At 43.2% G+C, this 8353-nt stretch overlaps 1 long non-coding RNA gene across 1 annotated transcript; it reads right to left on the bottom strand.

The window, feature by feature from the left end:
- Positions 1–205: 205 nt before the first annotated feature.
- LOC146196496 (uncharacterized) lies at positions 206–7991 on the bottom strand. The gene is made up of 3 exons (XR_014706114.1): positions 7911–7991; positions 5629–5831; positions 206–697 (listed from the first exon to the last, which is right to left on the bottom strand). It is a non-coding gene; the product is annotated as an uncharacterized LOC146196496 (long non-coding RNA).
- Positions 7992–8353: the final 362 nt, after the last annotated feature.

Raw genomic sequence — 8353 nt, 5'->3', positions numbered from 1 at the left:
CACGTGGCACTGGCACTGCCACTGTTAAGCCACTTTTAGCCATGTTATTTCACTCTTGCCCTTACTGCTGCCATTTGCTTAACTGTCACTCTAACAATTGTGGCTTTCTTATGCAGTCATTTCCCAATACCACCTTGCATGTCATCTCCCTAAGGAGCCATAAAAACCATGCAATTAAATGAGGCAAGCAAAATATTTTCCGAAAACATTTTATTGCGAGCTCATATACATGTACATACCACAAGGACATCAGAGGGCCAAAATGCAGTGCAGGAGGCATTCGGTACAGGGCTAATATGGGAGATGCTAGTAGGTGTAATTGGAAACAGGGCACTAAGCAGCACATGACCAGGTAGTGCAGGTAGAGGTGATGGGGTGCAGTGTGCATTGCTCATGATGGAAGGGGCTGGACATGTTGAGCAGGGTTGATGCACTATAGCCTTGTAGTGCAAGAGGTGTTGCAGGAATAGGAGGCTGAGCATGGGTGCACTCCAGGGCAGTGTCCCCCATTGATGGAAAATGGCAGTGGACTGTGTTGAGCATGATAGTTGGCAGTGAAGGGTCAATGGATCAAGTGATGAGGTTGAGGGGGCGGGGGAAGCACATGGCCCAGGTAGTAAGCTGGGCACCCCGCAGGAAACAACCATTCAGGAACAGTTTGTTGAGGAGATTGGCCCGTGGGTGTTACAAATGACATCTGCACAGAAGACAAGCATATATCACCATAAGATTTAAACTCACCTTCTCAACACTTATTCAAACACATATCTGAAGTCTGGGTGCTCTATACGATTGAGTACAAAATACAGAACCCCGCTATAGTAAAGCCTGATATAGTAAAGTGAAACTGAAGTCCCAGTTCATCTTCCATAGGCAACTGTACATTTTTCCCCTTTATAGAGAAGGTGTTTTTGGTAAAAAACGGTTAAAGTGCTTCTGGCCATGGCGACGACTCCCGCGCACTACCTAGAGTCGCGAGGCCAAGACGTTTTGTATTTGAAAACAGAACAATAACCCCGAGTGTTCGTTTAGGTGGCTTTAATACTAGCCCTAGCAGCAGTCAGAAGAAGCCTACTTTACAGAAGCCATGGAGCCGTGAGGGAAAGCGCGCAGCGCGAAGAAGAAAAAAGTAAAGCTGTCTACAAACATAGCAAGCAGGCGGCGTGTTCCCTTCAGAAAGTAAATGAGTAAACGTGCAGCACGAAATAGGGAAGGGAAAGAAATGGGTCAACAATCACTGCAATGTGCAGTACAAATAATGAGGCAGTGGTGGCAGAAAGTGGAGGTGCAGCGAGTAAGGTCTTACAGCACTTGAGTGCCATGCGAATTTATCATTTATTGCCTTTTAAAAGACAGAAAGAGCAAAAAGAGACACCATGTTCATGCAAGGCTTTAGGTTTTACATGAAATCGAACTTGGTTGCATTCGTAATTACGTCTTCATGCTTCAGAGGTACTTCCACAAGATGTAGGGACATTTTATAATGAAAAAATCACACAAAGAGATGATAAAAGCGAGATGGAAGGTATATAGGTTTTTTTTTCATTAAGCAACAAGACGTGTTCAGTAAGTGCCTATTTAACTACTAGACAGCACTTTCAGGACCATGTCATCACAGACCACTGATACAGTAAAGACCATAATATAGTAAATATTTTCGCTGGCCTCAGTGGCTTTACTATAAAGGGGTTCTACTGTATATATTGAAGGCCTATTGCCACACATTCTTCTTTTAGAGCACTTTGCGACAGGTTTCTGGGCCTGCAAGGGCATGCAGCATCTTATAACGTAGGGATAATAAACATATATGCAAAATAATATCCATTCCAAATACAAAAGAAAGATATATGGAAGAAAAAACCTGCTTCCGGCAAACCGATAACTTCAGGTGGATGCTTAGTGTGCATATAGAATTACATTTCCTGAAAATATGACGGTTCAGGCTCCAGAACGTTCAATTTTTAAAAACTTCTTAAACATTCCTGCAATAGACAATATGGATTACTAAGCATGCAAAATTGGATATTAAAGAACACATTAAAGAATATTTTCTGGAGTACACCAGTTACAGGCACGCATACATTACTGCGGCCAGAATGAAGAAATAATTGCCCTGACAGAATCGATCAAGCTATCTTCAATCAGCTGAGAGAGATGTGTACATCGCAGATATTCTCTAGGCTGCGCACACATATAATATTCTCAAGATAACAGTACCATTTCAAGTTCCAGCTTTTTAGTTTTCACAGCTTTATTGCTTGCTGCATTCTACTATAAATAATTGCCTTACTTGTAATGTACCAAGTAATAGTTTTCATACAGTGCTCATTATAAATTAAAGACACCAGAACAACATGCACACAAACAAGAAAAGAAGAACGGGACAGAGCGCCATTCAAAACTGATTTATTGTGCAGAATAAAATACATATATATCTCACTGCCGGCATATGCACAAGGAACCCATTCAGCGTCATGTAGTTTAAGATAAGATATGTTCAAGAAGCCCATGCCTCATACCATAGCCTCTTTCTCTGAGAAATCATTCTTGAACATAGCTTATCTTAAACTACAAGATGCTGAATGTGATGTAGCTGAATGTGTTCCTTGCGCATGTGCCGGCAGTGAGATATATATGTACTTGTTCTGCACAATAAACCAGTTGTGAGTGGAACTCTGTCCCGTTCTTTTCTTGTGTGCGTGCATTGTTTTGGCGCCTTCAGTTTATAATAAATAAACACGAACAAGCCCAACAAGAAGTTCTAGTAATCATACAGTGCATGCTTGTTCAGCTAAAATTATTACAGTCAGCCTGCAATGAGCAATTGAGCAAGTACTAGAAATTTACTTTGCATAGGCAGGAAAATGTTATGCTAGATCTGAGTACAATGATATCGTACTTCCTTATCAGCTAGCAGCCTACCAGGTATGCATTTTCCCTCATCGCAGCTAATCATATGGCCATACCATCGGCAACCTTCCACGTGCAAGATTATATTCAGTTAGGCATACCTGGGTGATTTTATGTCCAGGTACCAGGTGTGGTGCTCGGGCATCTGATTTCTTCAAACCAATTCATAGTAGTTGTTGGTATAGAGAATAGTAATCTGCCTGAATATCTGAGGCCAAATATTATTTCATTGCTTAAGCACACCTTAAAATACAATGCATGATGTGACTTTGGGATCATAAAAAAACGATACATCTAGCATGACAGTGATTTTTCACTTCCACCCTATCACAAGTTCCTTGAAAAACCAGTTTAATCCTGAGCTGAAAAGTTTTTTTCGCTCACATTTTATATTTCAGTATCTATAAAATGTTGATATTTTGTGAATATATTTCAAAATCAAAATTCCTTAACAGCCTCACAAATTACTTTTTTTTTTCAAAAATGGACAATATTTCGTACTCAAATTAAAAATAAGATTGTGTCTGGAGAAATAGTATTGTTTGCAGATAGAAACAGCACAGACGCAAAAAAGCACACATATCGCTCAAATTTAATGTGCAATACACGAACTGAGAGTTCACCTAAAATTACAAGTACAATAGCCTTGTATACATGGACTCGACAGAACGGGTTGAATCAGCGTTGAGTAAGCAAGGTCATCATTCTCGACACGGCTGATGTCTACATGAACTCGCTTTCTAGTGAGTAAGTATCGTAGCAGAGCGTAGCATCGAGATTCGAAGTTATTGTGCAAGTTCTTACTCGTATTTGATCCCATTGACTTTTACTATCGAGAGCTTAGATTACTTTTTATCGTTGATGAGCGCTAAAAAGCATTCATTTCGAGTGACGCTCGTCGCCGCTCCAGAAGCTTTTTCCTATCCCAGAATTCCCCATAACTAGACTCCCTGACTGAACTGCGTCTACATGCCTTTAGATAAGCGGGTCAAGCGAATTAACCTACCCCCTGAAATCGAGTTAACGCGACCCGCTCCGCCGCTTATTTTACTCGACCCGACTGTGTATACATGAACCCCAAAACTGATTTCTCACTCGACAGACGTACTCGACGCAATTCTACCGAGTTCATGTATACAGGGTGGAGCAGACGTGTAACAAGTAACAATGCAGCTAAGAATCCAATCTGCTTTCTTCTGGCTCATCCAGTTTTCAAAAAATATCTTGTCTGACAAAGGAGGATACTTGGAGTTAAGCAGCTAAGCAACACAAGATCCATATGCTTGCTCTAACGCATGACTCCTCAGTGCACTTACAGTTGCAATTTGCTTGCTCATGTGGCAGTTCACTAAACCGTCTGACTAGATATGACAATAAAAAAGAACATCGGGGGATAATTTCTACTTTTATTAAGACATGCATAAGTTTTTTTTGTTGTTGACATAGCATTCAGAGACTGCGGGAGTTTGGCAGTTTTATACGTCTTATTTCGTTTGGCAGTTGCAAGGGGATGTAGAAAAAGAAATATGAGTAAGGAATATAAGGGGTGACAACATCCCGAAATGAAACTAATGAACCAATGATGCACACTGCGTATCTTAAACGGCGTCACCGGTAGCATCAAACACAGAAAATCGTCCTTGAGTATGCCAAATTTGAAGCCCAGGAGGTGAGTTGGTTGTGAGCAGGTAGTTAGAAAAGGGCAGCCCCCCTGAGAGGTAGGCGGCAAGATCACTACCACCCATTATGGGGAAAGCCCTGGCAAGCATGCAGGCAAAGGTGCACATATATAAGAGCAATAAATGCACAAGGAATGCACGCCTGAATGAGCAGCTGCACTAATAATTTCCTTTAGCCTTTCAGCCCACCCCTCCAGCACTGTAAGCAAGTCTGTTCTGTTTTCCGAACACAGAAGCATATGCAAAAACAAACAATGTTCTCTAAAATTTACAAAATTTGAACGAGTATTGCATGATGATCTTTCTGCAAATGTCTTGCTCTAGGGTTACAGAATAAATTCATTGCAGCTGCGAATAAAGCGAGTTGGAAGCTAATGGCGAATCTCAATGGCTTGGGGAGAAAATTATTTAAAATTGTCACTTTGAGCAAAGTAAATAGCCTGGTTTAGATCAAAGTAATATTACATCTACATGGCTGAAGCCAGTGTAGGCAACCAGAAATGTACAAGCAGTCAGTAACTGCATGTCTGTATGAACAAATACATACAGTGCAGGCAGCAGTAATGAAGGGAGAGTGGAAGGCAAATAACCTGAGCAATACTGAATGGCTTTCTTCTCTGCAACCTCAATACAGGCTTCCTGCGAATTCTTGTAATGCAAGCATAATCGAGTATGCTAAATATTACATCACTTAAAGCACCTGCACTCCCGTGTTACGCAAATGACAACTACTTCTTCAGTTCACAAGCTATGTCTGTTATTGTGCTATTACACCACAGGTTCACTCAATCATGCCTCAACTTGAAATAGTCACATACTGTTGAAATAAAGCAATGAAATATAGCACCAGCTATTAAAGCACTGCCAGGGACATGAAGGATATTATTTTCTGCATACTGGTGGGCAAGACTTCTGAACAAGTAAGCCTTGAGCTAAAAAGCCAGAAAAAGTCATATAGCATGCAATCATATAGCAAAACGCCAGCAGAGCATCTAAAGCCTTTATATAATGCAAAACAAAGGCAATGTGTCATACCTACCGAGGCAATGTTTCCTTACACACAGCATGTTTCATGGCAAGGCTCCCACAGCTGTTGACAGGTTTGCAGCACCAAAATGTTGACGATGTTGTCTGCCTCACATTCAGGCAGCACCCCTTTGATGGCAGATGAGTTCTTGTGCATAAGCAGTGCGATGATACAAGTGGGGCAGCTGGACTGCGGGCGTTATAGAGCAAAGAGCCCTAAATGAAAGGAAAGAAAGTCTCCATTAAATCGATGCCTCTAAAACATGATAACAGCACACCACAGCTCTTCTCTGTTTAGTTAATCTATAATTTCAATTCAAAGCTGTCTCAAAAAATGGACTAATTGCAACTCTATGTTACACATGGTATAACATAGCTGTGCCAGGGCGGTGGGGCGATCAGTTAGCATACCGACCGGAAAATGCATACTGATGTTTCATGCAGTCTTGATGCTGGAGCAAAGTGTCATGGTGCGAAGAACAAAATTAAAAGCAGGCACGGGTGCCAAACGTGTGCTACACAACCGACGCGACTAGAGGTGTGCACGGGCATAAATTTTGAGCCCGACCCGGGCCTCATGCTACAAACCCGAACCCGGCCTGGAACTGAAATTGCCTGAGCCCACCCAGCGCTCACACTTAAGGCTCCGGCCCTGCTGGAGATGCTATAACAGACCAGTTGCAAAACCTACAAGTCGGCTTCCCTGTGAGGCAGAAATTCGTGCACAGTGGCGACAGAACCTGATTCAGGGATAATAGTTAGGTGCAGTACATGCATCTACCACAGTCCACGCGCACAGGCCATTGTCAGAGAAAGGTTTTTGGGCATTCTTAACGCTGGAATAAAGGGGGGCGCACTGTCACCCTAGGGGTGAAGAAAATTTAGAAAAGGGACACTAACCGGAGAGGGTAATAGTGGGGTGACAATGCGCACGCGAATAATACTGTGACGAATGGGCAAGAGGTGCGGGAATTACCCTACCCATCAGGTGATGTGCTAGCACTGTGCCCAACTATTACCCCAAAGTCTATGCCGCCATTGTGCAGGAATGTCTGCCCCACCAGGAAGCTGACGTGTAGGTTTTGCAACTGATCTATTGCAGCTGAAGCAACGATACAGAAAGAAAAAAATAGGCGACAATCCCTGGCGATGCATCGCGCGACGACGACGCCAACGCCTGTCGCTGCTGCTGGTGCACATCGCACAGAGCGAAGGACCTCAGCGACAGAGACGCGTTTTCAGTCTTGCTTTGTTAGCGCCGCCTCCTCGTTTGGTAAATGATTACAGTTACGCTATATCCAGTTTCTTGCACTAAACAGCAACACTGATGAAATTTCTTGAAAAGCGTCAAGCCCCCCCCCCCCCCCCCCCCGCCACCAAAAAAAAAAATGGTCCCAGCGCAGCGGCGTGCTACTATACTGCGATGCAGACAAGATTGAAAGCAGTGGCGTTTTTCTGCAACTTTCGAAAATTAGCAATATCTAGCCATACTAGCATTTTTTGTTTTGCAATACTACCCTACCAAGCTTTTACTAAACCGTCTCGATGCGCTCATATATGCACGGACCAGACGAAATGAGCGTCTGCAGGATTTTCGCTCATACCGGACTAGGGAAACAAACTTTGCATGCAAAAAAAAAAAAAAAAGAAACAACTAAGGTGAGTACTCCGAAGCCTTTTGCGATTGGCTGCCTCGCGAGCTGGTTCCAGCATCATGAGCGATTTTCTAAAAACCCAGAACCTGGGCGACAGCGCCGAGCGGCAATGCTTTAGCGGTCCTCAGCGCACTGCGCATCGTGCTGCCGCGCTACTCATGCGGTTAGCGTTTTATCGCACCAGACACGAGAAAATATGCTTTTGCCCGGACTCCGCTGACTCCGCTCGAGGTCACCCGAGGGAACCCGAGCGGCCGAGCCACGCAACGGCTATACGCCGTTCCAGCCACTGTAACGCCGTGAATATCCGAAGTTGGTTTTTAGGCCTACGATGTCACGCAGTTGTTTACTTTAGAAAATCAGTACTCTGCAAAACAGTAACGGTTTAACTTGAAATAAGCTGCAAAATGATCGGCATCAAGTCGCGCACACTTGAGAACCACTTTTGAAAAGTTAACAACGTAAGAAATATACTAAAAGAAGACAAATCTCCCTAGCACATGGCTTACGCAGCCTGCAGCAACAATGAAATGTAAGACAACGCTTGTAATTTAAAAAATGCTCTATCTAAGAGGCTAATATTTTGCTCCAATATACACAAACGCTTTATGAAATCTGAATGAAAAATTTGAAAACTTACATGGAATATTTCTTGAAGAAAGAAGCATTTTCCGTGCGCGGTGCCACCGAACGTCGAGCCGAGCGAACGAGTGGCCGTTGGACGAAAGAACGGAGCGCCCTCTTTGAAACAAAATACAACTGCCGCCGTCATGCCGGCTAAGCGATTGTCGCGTCATCCTTCGTGCTTTTTAGTAATCGCCTTTTCAGCAGCAGCAGCATAAATGCGCTCTGCGGCTGCTCATCTATGTAGGGCTCTGTGCCAGCAGCGAAGCTCGTCGTCGCCCTGGAGAGGCGCCTAGCTGTTTTGTTTCTAATACCCAAACCTGTTCAAGTTGTATTTTGTGAATGCTGTGTTCTACTACGAATAGTTTGCTCACTTTTAGCATACCAACGAAAATTCTTTCATACAATAGTGCTCAATCGATTGGAATATTTCAATCACCCTGAAATGAGGATTTGAAG

The sequence above is a fragment of the Amblyomma maculatum genome, chromosome 3 (genome assembly GCF_055883805.1).
Source record: "Amblyomma maculatum isolate TAMU_Amacu chromosome 3, ASM5588380v1, whole genome shotgun sequence".
Classification (NCBI taxonomy): domain Eukaryota; kingdom Metazoa; phylum Arthropoda; class Arachnida; order Ixodida; family Ixodidae; genus Amblyomma; species Amblyomma maculatum.
The sequence above is the reverse complement of the archived record's forward strand: the minus strand, read 5'-3'. Positions and strand labels throughout refer to the sequence as shown.